This window comes from Rissa tridactyla, chromosome 4 (assembly GCF_028500815.1).
Source record: "Rissa tridactyla isolate bRisTri1 chromosome 4, bRisTri1.patW.cur.20221130, whole genome shotgun sequence".
In the NCBI taxonomy this organism is placed as follows: Eukaryota; Metazoa; Chordata; class Aves; order Charadriiformes; family Laridae; genus Rissa; species Rissa tridactyla.
Window position 1 is genome coordinate 43,524,060 of NC_071469.1, and position 13,520 is coordinate 43,537,579.

General features: G+C 42.2%; 1 protein-coding gene and 1 long non-coding RNA gene across 4 annotated transcripts in view; one reads left to right on the plus strand and one right to left on the minus strand.

Annotated features, from left to right (window-relative positions):
- Nucleotides 1-5,054, minus strand: part of MIDEAS (mitotic deacetylase associated SANT domain protein) — a 52,351-nt gene extending 47,297 nt beyond the window's left edge. For 2 of the 3 annotated variants that reach the window (XM_054198718.1, XM_054198719.1), the window contains exons 1-2: nt 4,930-5,042; nt 3,852-3,968 (exon numbers count right to left, since the gene is read on the minus strand). The gene's annotated coding sequence lies outside the window, so the exon portion shown is untranslated. Of the gene's footprint in view, nt 1-3,851; nt 3,969-4,929 lie in introns of all 3 variants that reach the window. The other variant, XM_054198717.1, reaches the window with a different exon arrangement.
- On the plus strand, nt 4,991-11,836 carry LOC128908463 (uncharacterized). Its single transcript, XR_008465953.1, has 3 exons — nt 4,991-5,082; nt 6,217-6,347; nt 11,722-11,836. It is a non-coding gene; the product is annotated as an uncharacterized LOC128908463 (long non-coding RNA).
- The last annotated feature ends 1,684 nt before the right edge of the window (nt 11,837-13,520 follow it).

Sequence of the window (13,520 nt, forward strand, 5' to 3'; positions counted from 1 at the left end):
GAACTGTTTCTCAGCTTACTACTTCAGTCATTAATAGTGTTTAACTTGTTTCAATCCTTACCGATACTTCAGATAAACTATACAGAACTTTAAAATTAATTTTCAAATACTAAAGACTAAAAAAGAAAGCGTTATTCCACGTTTTGATGTAGGCCTTTCAAGATGCCTTTAAAAAAAAAAAAAACCACAAAAAAACTCCCACTGAACACTTTGCCACCCCCTCCAAATCTAGCTTTTCCCAGTTTTTAACTTCTTGAGCAACACCAGCTGTCAATGCAACAAGAGGCATTCATGTAATTTACTTGTACAAAAGAGAACAGTAATTTTTGAGAGATGTAAATTTCAAAAAATATCTGTACATCTTCCATACCATATACAGATTAACGAATTATATTAATTCGGATCTGCTGATCAAGTGGCTGTCAGTTGCACCAAACATGATAAAAAGCATCAACACAGCCAGAAAAGCGAAGAATTAATTACCAAGATTTATCTCTGCCTCCCCATTCGATTGTTTGCTCTTGAATACTTGAATGTTGGCTGCATTCAAATGCACAGATTCACATTTTTCCCAGTGCGAAGAATATAGCTTCTTCTCATAACATCCTGTGTATTTTTCAGTTGCTAGAGTTGGTCATCAGAGTGCTCGAGAAGGGCTACAGTTGGAGACCATTCAGAAACAGAAGTTATGCAAAACGTTGTGAAGTGCTTATTGAGCAGCCTCCCGCTAGAAACACATGCCATTTGTGCCCTGGGAGCCGCTGTAGCTGCCAAGGAGCTTCCATGTGGAATGCACGTTGCTGGTATGCAGCTACAAAAATTTAAGTTATTACTTGAGCAACCACCTCCTTCAGGGACCTACATATCGCACAACAAGGATTTCTTGGTTTGAACATTGAAATTGCACTGAAGGGAACACATGATTCAAAGCACGTCTGACAGATAGCTCTGTGCCACGCTATTCCAATTATTAGGGGAGGTCCTAACGATGATATTTCCTTGAATTAGCAGTACATCCCTCCTATTTACAAGTTGCTCAGTGACAAGTCTTCCATTTGGAGTTGACTCATGAGCCTTGGCTTGCCTGTGCCAGAATTTGCTAGCTTTTTGGACACGTGTTGCAAAACCTCACCACTAGAGCTCCTGCCTCCCCCTCGCCTCCCCCCGGCTTCACATCATGAGCACTCAGAGAAAAGTGGTTTATTTCTCCCTTTGTGTCACTTGGAATATAGCTAACTACACTGGAGACAATATGTATATTTACTATATTTCATTTTAGCAAAACTGTAATTTACTGCAACCAATACTAAGATTTTATGCAATGCCTCAGAAAAAGGAAAAAAAAATCAGTTTGGTTTTTTTTTTAAGAAAAGGTGAAACAACAAAAACAAATCAGCTCTTATCCCTAATACAAGCCCCTTCAACATCCTCATTCCATGTTTTGATCAGTAGGTTAAAAAAATGGCTGCTAAATGTTTACCTGAACTGGAGGGAAAACTAGGTAATCTTGAGTATGAACTCCCCAAGAATTGCTAAGCGTATAGGAAACACATCCACCTTTGGAAACAGGACCGCGGGCTAGACTGACTCCCATTCTGATTCATGTCCGTCGCTCTTCTTTCCTCACATGCCCGAACACACCCCCCCATGCACACCCCCACACAGACACTGCTCCTGCTGCCACCGCCATCACCACGGCGGCCATTTCTGAAGAAAGGCCAAAGGTCCTCCGCCAGGGGCAGCTTCAGGGACGGCCTGGCAGCTTGACAGAACAGCGTCACGGGAGGGGTGCTAGGCTTGAAAATACCTCCTGCCGTTCTTGCAGCTACTGCTTACGGGTGACAGTAACAGTGAAAACGCAAAAGCATAAATTAACATCAGGAAGGAGTACGTAGGCTCTTGAAAGGCCTGCACTGCGCTGCTGCCCCTCGAAAGGCCTGTACTGCACTGCAGCCTTCGTCCTTTCGTACCACCGCTACTCTCATGCGCCCGGATGGGTTAAAAGCTAGCTGGGCTACGCCTGCCTTCTGCTAATATGCACACAAAAGTACGTCTATGACTAATTCCACCGAGTACCACAGGACGACTCATGGACATAAAAGTTACCTGCTCCTTTGTATACAAGCCCGAAGAATCCTGGCCTAAAACATTTTCTCCCACCACGCAAGTCTGGCAAAAGCAAAAGGCTTAGCATAAGGAATTACTGTATTGTATCACTACCACAAATGATTCTGTTTTTCCCTAGAAGTAATTTTGACATTAAAACACCCAGGATAACATAGATTGACAAGTCAGTCAAGACATGAAGAACAATTCAAAGAAAAATTTACAAATAGAGCATTATAGTAATGCACAGATTAACATATCTTTGCTTATTTTGTATTAGAATAAAATGCTCCAATAAACATACAGAAGGATCACCATGACAGTAGGTTTGTCAAGTGATAGGCCTAGTGCTGTGATTAATTAGCCACTTGCTAAAAAAAAAAAAACAAAAACAACCAACCAAATGTAAACTTCTTCAGCACATCACTACATTCTTCATTAACAAAGTTACATGTATTTTCCATGAAGCATTTCGTTGACAACCTGAGGAAACTACCAGTAATAAAATAATCTGTGTGTTGAACTAAAATAATATGTTCTAGTTGAACACCAAGAAATTTTAAGGTAGCTTTCTGTTTTTGTAGTACTTTCTATCACAGTGCTCAATGACACTTTACAAGTTTTCACAGCATTTATTAAGACATCAGCAGTGATGGTTAAAGACAACATTTCTAGAAAATTGTCTCTAACCTTAGAAAGGCCAATTTCTGAGTACCAGATCTGAAATCTTTTGGATCTGATGTTTCATGAATTACAAGTACTGATAAAAATTACAGGTAACCAGCATCTCTGAAAAACAAATCTTTGGTACCTTAAGTTGTATCCACAAGAACTTTGGCATAATTTTGATGGTCTTTCGAAGTCTTATACAGTGTCAGTGGCTCACTCTCAATGCCTTGTCCTAACCCTCAGCCGACGCTGCCTGCAAGATCACCAAGCAAGACGCAACTCTTCAACTAAAGTTGAAGCACCGTGTTTAAAACTTATGTCTAGTCCAGCACTCCTTTCACAGAATGACAGAATCATAGGTGTTGGAAGGGACTTTTGGAGATCATCTAGTCCAACCCCCCTGCCAAAGCAGGTTCACCTACAACAGGCTGGACAGGAACTTACAGTTTTTTGGGGCCTGACACAGAAACTCTCCCCAGTGCTCTTCTCTCCATTTTTCCAAGCAAGCTAGCTGAACTGCAGTTACTTATTTTAACACAGTCATTTTTCCCATGCAAACAATTAGACCAGAGCAAGAATTACACTAAACCTGCAGGACTGTTAGCAAACCTGACTGATTTTCGCCTGCTGTGTAATCACTTTGGAAACATGAACCCACAGATTCAACCAGCTTTCAATTTCTTCTGTGACTGCACAGACTGTTGGTGGTGTTTCTGCTGAGTATTTCAGGTCTATGACCTCTGCAATCAGCCTCACTCCACTTACCCCCTTCTCTCCCTTCTAATTCTTCGGTGAAGTCAAAGAGGAATGTGGAAATGCAATGCAGAATATACATTCTCTTTTTAGCATTTGCAATGCAGAACTGGGTTTTGTTCGGTACAGAAATCTTGCACAATAGTCTGCGTATACGTATTTGTTCCAACAATGCTGCCCTATGCAATCACTCTGTAATTACACACAGTCATAAAGCTGCTGCTGTTGCTGCTTGGAACTGCAGTCTCGCCCTCTAAACAACCTAATATCAGTCTCCGCATTAGGACATTGCTTTTCTCTCTTCCCCTCCCTTAACAGCTTACCCCAGTGTCGACGGCCCCGACACCGCGCTCGAAACACGCAGTCAGGATGGCATCAAGTGATTTGGGGGTATCAGGGAAAAGACGCTATCTGTTTTAAAGAGGATGCCAGGGAAATCTCTGTGGGGCGAAGAGAATATTGCTTTAATTCTGCAGGCTGCAGCCACACGAGACTTTTACAAACCCAAAATAAACCCTGCTTACGCCCGGTAAAAAAAAAAAAAAAAAAAAAGGAAAAAAAACCCACCAACAAAAAAAACCTGTACGCATTATATAAGACGCTCGCATAGGCGCGTGGGAGTATTGTCAGCTTTTACTGGTAAACTGCAAAGAATCCGTCCTTTGCAGTTGCTGCCGGAGAAGGAGCTGCACATTTGAGAGCACGGGATTTTCAGAAATTATCTAATAAATTCCTCCCTCCTCCCCCCGCCGCCTCACCCCCAATCCACCGCGCAAATCCCGGCAGTGAAATCCGGCCCCTCACGCCGAGGCTCCCCGGGCACTAACCCGCGGCTGCAGCCCGACGTGTTCCCCCCCCCGGACCCCTGCGGCCGGAGCTGCCCCAGCAGCAAACAGGGAAAAAAACCAAAACAAACTAATAATAATAATAAAAAAAGCCCCACAACGACAAACGAACCCCCCAAAAGACCACCCGCAGGCAGCTCACCCGGACACGGATATATGCCTAACGCGCTGCTGCAGCCAGGCAGCGGCAAAGGAACCCCTCCGGAGCCCTCCGAACGATTCACGGTAAAGCAAGGGGGGGAAAATAGTTCAGCAGCCGAGCCTGCCCGCCCCGTAGCAGGCGGACCGGGAGCGCCGCTGCCCCGGCTCGGCGGGGCTGCGCGGCCCGGCCGCCCCCGTCAGCTCCACAGGTACTTTTCCCTCCTCATCCTGCAGCCACAAAGCAAGCAATACCCCCTCCGCCCCCCCCCTTAAAAAAAAAAGCAGCCCCAGGAAAGGTACCCCCTCTCCAAAATGGCAGGAAAACGGAAGCAAATCGTGCGGAAAAAAAAAAAAAATAAAATAATAACAATAAACCCGCGGAAAAGAGGAGAGGGAAGAAAACGTGCTTGCTCACCTGCGAAGCGAGGCACGGCGGGCGCCCACGGGGGGACGCGGAGCAGCAATCACCAAAGAGGGGGGGAAAGAAGAAGGAGGGGGGAGAAAAAAAAAGCCCCAAACTTTGTTTCTTTCTCTCCGGGACTCAGGGAAAGCGTCACTTCCTAGTGCGGTAAGCGGGGAGGCTCCCGGGCCCGGGCTCCTCAACTCCTCCTCCTCCCGCCTTCTTCTTCTTCCTCCTCCTCCTCCTCCTCCTCCTCCCCCCCCCCCGCCACAGGCAGCAGCCCCGCCGATCCGCAGCCTCTTCCCGGCACCGGCCTGCCCCCCCCCCCCGCCCCCCGGCCTTTTTCACAGATCTTGGCTTGACCTTCTCTGCTTGGCTTTGGCTGCCGTTTGCAGGGAAGCAGGGGAAATCCCCAACGAGTCAGGGGCGGGGAGGGAGTTTGCAGCACTGATTTGGAAGCCAAGCCCTGCAAAACACTGGCCGTGTTCAACACCTGGCAAAACTCGCCAGTTTGAGGCCCCGAGTTGGGCGCCAGCCTCTCCGGCTGCGTGATCAGGCTTCCTGGCCCTCCTCTCTAAAGAAAAACAAACAAACTAAAAGCTTTTTGTTTTTAAGGAAACGCTTGCACCAGAGGAAACCACGGTTTTCTTTTTCCCCTCTTTTTGGTCCCTTTTTTCACAGCTTTTTCTGAAGAAAAAGTGGAAAAACAGGGAAGGGAGAAAGGAGTTGTATCATGATACAAATGCTCAGGTCATCTCTATACTGCTGGCTGTTTTACCAAACACCTGACATTTACTTTCACAAGAACACATACTGCTGAGGTTTCAAAAACATCCAGCTCCTCTACTGGAATATGGCTTCCTCTGTCGCCGTGGTCCGAGACTAAAAAACAGAGTGTTCTGTCAAATGCAGGCACGCTACTCCTCTTAAGGCAGGAAATCAAGAAGCTGCTTCGTCATTGCTCCCCCTGTAGACTGCTCTAATGCTCCAGTTTGTTCACAACCAACGAAACTTTCAGAATATGAAATAACATTTAGGCAGCATTTCACATATCAGACTCCCATTCAGTGAAACATGCCAAGCAACACAAAAATGCCAAACATTTTTCCCCAACACGCAGCCAGCCACGTGTTTACCTTCATGCAGGCTTAGCTCATTCAGTGCATGCAGTAGCATAGCTTTTTTTTTTTTTTCCCCCAGACCAGTTGGACAGTTTCCCTTCCAGCACGTATTGCTTTATAGACTGAAATATAGAAGTCATTTTTGCACTGCTCACTCTAGTTTGCATTTCTTTCCCAATAGTTCCTGGCTTCTATGCAGAAATTTTTACCAGGGAAGCTGAAGGTGCACTGAAACAGAAGCCCAGAGAAGTGACTTACCCGTGACTACAGAATGTACCTGATGCGTAACCAGGTTTCTCTGATGAGTCCCAGGTCAGTAGTCTAATTACCACACCCAATGTTTTCCTGTCACGGTGCAGAGAATAACAGTGAGACACATGGAAGTGAGGAGCGAATTAGTAGCCACAGGTACTACTGGTAAAGGTTTTTTTTTCATTCACAACCAAAGGTATCATTTGATGCAACACTGTCTCAAGAGGACATTCAAGGAAAACTCCTCTATACTATCCTTAATGCATTTGCTCTTCTAAACTCCTGAATAGACGGGAGCAATAGGTCAATAACTGTTTAAATCAATACAGAAGGAATGTTCACAGCTGTTCACAAATTTGCTAATATGTAAAGCAAACTTAAATAACTGAACATATAATGACTAAAACTGAAGTCAAAGGCATACAACCCATTAGTTTAATTTGCCCTGATAAAGACTGAAAAGACAGATTCCATAAACTGGAGTTATTTCCTTCTCTGTTATAAGATGTTAGGCAATCAGTGCCTCCCATGAAGCACATCAGATATTGCTAAGATTGAAATTGCTTATCTCAGCTTTCATTGGGGAAGAAAAATCCAAAACCCCACCACTCTTCTATCACTGTAAATCATTTTGTAACAGCAAAACATAGTTCTTCCTTCCAGCCAGAACAAACGCATGTTTTACTTCACCTGTTTGGAGTTTGGGAAGCAAAATGATGAGCAATGTCTCACGTTTCACAATACATAATCATGTAAAAGCAACAGGCAGTGGCAGAAACATCATCATCTGTCTACAGAAGCTAACATTGGGCAGGTGCGGGAGGATGCTTTCTACCCTTGTCTAGGAGACATTTTGACATTGTTGTTTTTTGATAGTTACCTCCTAAATAATGTATAAGGTAGATAGGAATACTTCTTTACTGAGCCAAAGACAATACAGCAAGCACAAGGACAAAGCTGAAACACACTGTAAGATGCAAAATCTCCAGGAAAGGATGGTACTTCTTCCTAAACATACCACATGGGATAAGAACAAAAACGGGCCAGCATTCTGGTACACCAGCCAGTTTATAGATCGGAAATAGAAGAAGCACGCTTCAAAGACACCATGGCACGAGTGCTTACTGAGCAATAAACAGTTTTATGAAGTGTTTTGTAAAGATTTTGCCACTCTTCAATTGTTTCTGTTCCTTGTGTTGTGCAGTCTTTACGTCTCCTCCAGAACCAGACATCATAATTTTTCTTCCTTGCAGTAGCAGCTTTTGCTATGCTTTTTTAAAAATTGTTTTTCTTTGTCCTTTTCTCAGCATATGCTGAGACTGCATGGAGGCTGCACTTCCGTCAGTTTTACAGTAACAAAATTCAATACACATATATTCCCTGCTATGTCATTATTTTATTACTACGTTGAAGAAGGAGATTGGAAGATTTCCTAGCTATCACCATATAAAATCTTAGGTTTCTGTGGCTTGTACAGACACATCTTGGGCTGTAACAACATCGACTCATTTCATTAATAAACTAGATTGCACTGAGTCAGAATTTGGATTAAAGACTACGCTTTGCATACTCAACGTTTGCAAAACTGGGACATAGGCTCAGTAGGTGGCACTCTTTTCACCAAGTCAGAGCAGAGCCAATGCCCCAGCCTCTTTCCAGCTGTCACGAGTTGAACTAGTGCCCCAGCATTATGGGAGACAGCATGGAGCTATTAGTTCTCCCTGAAATTAAGTGTAAAATGAAGGTCTTAATCACTATAGCTAGTAAGAAAATAATTACACCCTTTGAAATAGAAGTTTCAGATTCCAGTGAGCCTAAAACTTCCATCTCATAATCACACTGAAATTTCCCCTAAAATTTCCACTGAACGCGCTATTTTTCTTCAAAAATTAATGACAGCATAAAACAGTAGTTAATAGCTGCGGTGTTCATCCCACAAACATATTCAATGTTTGAGGGCAGGGCTGCCCCTAGACAAGCTGGAGAATGGACCGACAGGAACCACGTGAAGTTCAACACAGATTAATGCAAAGCCCTGCACTTTGGCTGGACTAACCTTCTGCCTCAGCAGGCCACTCAGCACCACCAAATAAGATCTGGAGGTCCTGGTGGACACTGGGAGAAACACCAGCCAGCAGAGAAGGCTAACAGCATCCTGGGCTGTATAAAGAAAAGCACGGCTAGGTTAAGGGAAATTATTATTCCTCTTTACTCACCATTTGTTAGACTGCATCTGGAATACTGTGTCCACTTCTGGGCACCCCAGTACAAGAAATATGTTGATAAACCTCAGACAGTAGAAAGCCAAGATTTTCAGGGGCTGGAACAGACATTCCTGCACAGAGGAGCTGAGGGAAACTGGGCTTGTCTAGCGTGGAAAGGAGAACAGGTAGGAGAGACTTAATACCAGCCTTCCAGTAGCTACAAGACTAGATCTTTTCCCACAAGAGAAGGCAAAGCCAGACTCTTTATTGAGGTGCACAGTGGGAGAAAGACAATGGCCATAAATTGAAAGAGTGGCTGTTCCAACCACCTAGAGAGGATAGTGAAGCAATGCAACAGGTTGTGGAATTTCCTTTCTTGGAAGTTTCCACTATCCTACAAAGAAAGCCCTGAGCAACATGGTCTAAATTCAGCGTTGACCCTGCTTTAAGCAGGAGGTTGAACTGGTGACCTCCCAAAATCCCCACCAATCTGAGTGATTCTATAATTCAAGAAGCAAAGCCCCTTACCTCACATAAGAGGAGGCTAAATGAAATGATAGTAAAATAGTTTGAAAAAAAAACCCTTATAGGAAAATCAAGTGATTGTATGTGTTTGGGGTTGGTTGGGCTTTAGTTTTGAGGTTATGAATTTAGAACACCATCAGCATAAATACAAAGGAACCCATACCCTCATAGTCAGCATTTTTTCAGCTGCGTGATTACAGGAGAAAATGCTTATAAAAATGATTTTTTTCTTCTTATACAAGATTAATTATTCCGTACTACAGAGATATTTGAATTTCCCCAGTATCAATGTCTCTCCCATCTTTGTCAGAATTAAAATGAAACACTCAAGATGTTACATTTGAAATATTAATTATTCTAGGGTACAGCTTCTCTTGCGAAACTTGATGAAGTCAGATAAAATGTTTGGAAAGAAGGGGTTTGCCTTTTTTTAAAAAAGTTTGCAAAAGGAAAAAGAAAATCTTGCATATTTATTTTACTCTTCATATCTGAGTTTAAAATTAAAACATTGAGTTTGCTTTACTAACTTGAGCAAGAATCAGCTTCTTTGATCAACTCTGGGAAAAATGCATGTGTTTATTTATAGAGCATGTGTGTGTAAATACATATGTATACACACACACGAAGTGTCATGAGCTGGCTCCCTGAGAACCAGGATGAGACCTTGCTATGTGAAGGAAAAGGAGGGACACTGTGGTTGAGAAAAGAAACCACATGTAAAAGAAAAAAAGTTACTCACATATTGCTTAAACAGTACTGAAAGAAGCTCAGACACCATGGCGAGAAAGACAGCATAAGAATCTATGAAGTACGGAATTATATGGCATGCTGAAAACCAGGACTGATGAAACTTTCTTCTTCACTGGGTTGTGTAGCCTTAAACACACCTTGCAGTCCTTTCTGCATTTACTATCACTTTTCCTAGAATCCCACATTCTTTCTTTGTTTGTTTTACAAACAATAGTCTATGGTAACATTATTCACTGTTTACAACTGAGAAAAAAAACAACATTTGGAAAAGCGAAGTGGTGAGCTGAAGACCACACAGAGGTTCAATAGCTGAGCTTTGGTTAGCTCAAAATGCTCAATTCCACATGGAAATTCATCTGTCACACTATACTTTTCCTGTATTTTAGGAGCTCAATCTACAGCTTGTACCAAACTACAACATGCCCTCTCATCTAAGTATCACTAATCTACACATACAACTATAGGACACCAAATGCTTCGTGCTGCTCAACTGGCTGAACAGTGGCACAAGTCCTTCTGAGAATTAGGTTCAAATTACCTTAAGCAGGATGATTTTAAAAAAATTAAATACCACCTAAAGTAAGACAATTTTCGAAAAGCTGGCTGTAAACTGCCTCTGATTATTTCTTAAATATTTAGACATTATATTTTCTTACCTGCTGTGTGAGAGGAACTGTTAGAAAAGGAAATAATGAATATAGAACTCTGAAAAAAGTGCTGTAAATTCATCAGCTCTATGAATTATTAATATGCATACCTTGGAAAAAGTGCATAGACTAATAGCTCTCAACAACATCACGAAAACTTCATATCAGTAGAAATACTGAAAAACACGGGGAATAAAAAGTACCAAGAACTGGTGGGCATACACATATTTTAATTCTAATACATGTTTTTAATGCTATAATCACTAAATGGTTTGAGGGCCACTATTATAACAGATTTCAATAAACCTTTCTGGAATTTACCTCTCATTATGCTTTCCAAGAGTGCAACATCTTTGAAAGGAACACATCTATTACCTTGACGTTTTGGAAGTTTGTAGACCTGCTTTCAGGAGCGCTTACATCAATTCCAGCACCATATCAGTTTCACAGGGAACACTTTATAAAATATGACAGTAGGTCTATAGTTTCTGTGAAATTCGTATGTTAAATTGTCAAGAACTCAAATGGATGGATTTTCTTTTTGGCAATAGATACTCTGATGAAGACAGAAGTGGAAGCCTGTTGGGGAGCACCAAGGGCTGGGGCTGCTCCCCGAGGGCCCAGGGTCAGGAGCCAAGGAGACTCTCAAGGTTGGCAGGGCAGGGCTGGTCCTACCACCCCCAGTGATGAAGCAGGACAGGCCAGGGGGGCGGCCCCCCAAACCCAGGGCATCAGGCTCCCCCATGGGGGTGAGGCAGGGCTGAAGTTAAGCTGGCAAGACAAGTTCAGGGGTCTTACACAGAAGCAACTGGAGCAGATGCTTATTGTTTTACATTGTTACCAAGTCAATTATTCTACCCTAAAGCCTGGTTTCAACCACTGTAAATCAGAACTGATTCCACTAAAAGCAACGGTGCCATGGTCACATGAAACTGAGAAAGGAGAAACAGGGCTCCTGGCCTTCAGAAAGTCAAAGTGGAATATGCCTATATGATACTAAAATGGCATTCTTTCATATAGTTTGCTTTTAAAAAAGTTAATGAGAGTCTAATCACAGATCTGCTGGCAAAAAATTAATGTAGAACACCATTTAGATAATAGTCCAAAGTATGCTTATAAATTGTTGGTCTTACAAATGCCAGATTCAACAGCACGTGCAAGAGTTTCAAATTTGCACGTCAAATGCCTGTTTCAACACCACGTGCAAGAGCCTCAGCCTAAAGCAGCACCCAAGCAACTACGGCAGACTGAGGCTTGTTTTCGCAAGTAGCTTCCACTAAGGCTTCTTCTATCTTTTTTTTCCCCCAGACAACCAGCTGCGCTTTCTTTCAGTTGGCTTTGAGCCCTGGCGGAGAAACAAACCCCCTAGAAGCACTGAGTCCCAGGAACAACAAGCCAACAAGAAAAAGAAATATTGAGAGCATTTACTGAAGAGTAATGTTCACAGCTTGACTGAATTTAGCATAATAACAGAAATAAAGACTGGAATTTGAAACTATGAGCTGCAAGATTTTTCTGTCTGGGTGACCCTGCCCATGGCAGGGGGGTTGGAACTAGATGATCCCTAAGGTCCCTTCCAACCCAAACCATTCTGTGATTCTAACGCTACATACTAGGAATTATTTTTCTAGTTCCTTTAGAACTTTCTTTAATAGTCTGAGTAGACCAATTTCTTATTGAAGCATGGATCAGTAAATGAATTTGATCATTAGTCTACTTAATACCCTAAAGTGCTTTGGTTCCACTTATATTTCATTTTCAGATACTTTATATTCCTCACAGGTACACCAATATGAAGGCAATGCTCTCTCTTTCTCCTTTCTAGGGATAATACAATGAACATTCAGCTCTAAGATTGCTTGCCTGGGCTAAGGGTTTCTCATTTACGCAGGAAGTCACAGGTTGTACACACCACCTGAATAGTTCCTACATTGTCCAGCCCACTAACAGCAACTGCCAGATCAGAGGAGAATGATTTAATATTTCCTTATGTCCCAGTGTTTGTCCCAGCTACTGACTAGGACTAATGACAACTGGAATAAAACAGCAATCCGGAAGTTTCATGCTAAGAGTATCTTTGCACACATGCCTTCCCAGCAGCAGTGAATAGAGAAAACAGAAATGCAACTGAGTCACAGGAGTCCTTAGTACTTCTGTTCTTTCAAATGTGTCATCTAAAATGTAATGCTTTTTCAAATTACACAACTGATAATGCATTTGGAAATTTAAATTTTAAATGGCTTATGGTGAAAAAACAAAAGCTTTCAGTTCCTTACTGCATTTTTTTAAAAAAGCATTACTGCTGTCAAGCATCATTAAAAATAGTATCCCTTGCCAGAAAAAAATCTATTCATTCTATCCATTGCACACACAAAAAAAATCCCCAAATAAGGAAGAAACTCAGGCAGAGATGAAAATTTGCTAATAGGTTTATGTAAATATAACAGTTCACGCCCACAAAAATAGGATTATTTTCCCTATTGACACCAAGGAACTACTCATAACTAGTGTTCTGTGGTATATAAATATCTGCAGGATTTGGAGCCTTGTTCACTATTTCTATCATGTATATTTTTGTGTACAATTTGTATATATCTATGTATATATGTGCATATATAGAAAAGCGTCTTTAAAGTCATCTCTTATGGAGAGCATCAACTAGGAACTCCTCCAAGCTTCAGTAGGTGATATATTACAAATAGCAACCTCAAAGCCCATTTCAAATCATTTGACACTGACAATCATTCAAGGAGCTTTCAGCCCAAACAGGCTTCAGTGACAATGACTCAGTACCATCGCGATTAAATTGAAACATACACAGCATAAATCTAGGGGCAGGGGGGGAATCAGACAGCGAGCGTTCGCTAACATCAGGCTCCATAGGTAGCATGTGGTACTACTCTGTGTCTCATGGGGACTCATTCCTATTCCATCCCATAAATAAATTATAGAAGGGGAGGCAGAGGGGGGATATAAATCAATCACATGTCAGACACCAATATGTATAAATAAGATATATATGACAGATGTACTAAATACAGATGATAATCTGGAACTACGTAATTATGCACCTTGATGACCTTATCTGTCCCTCCTTAATCCTTCTT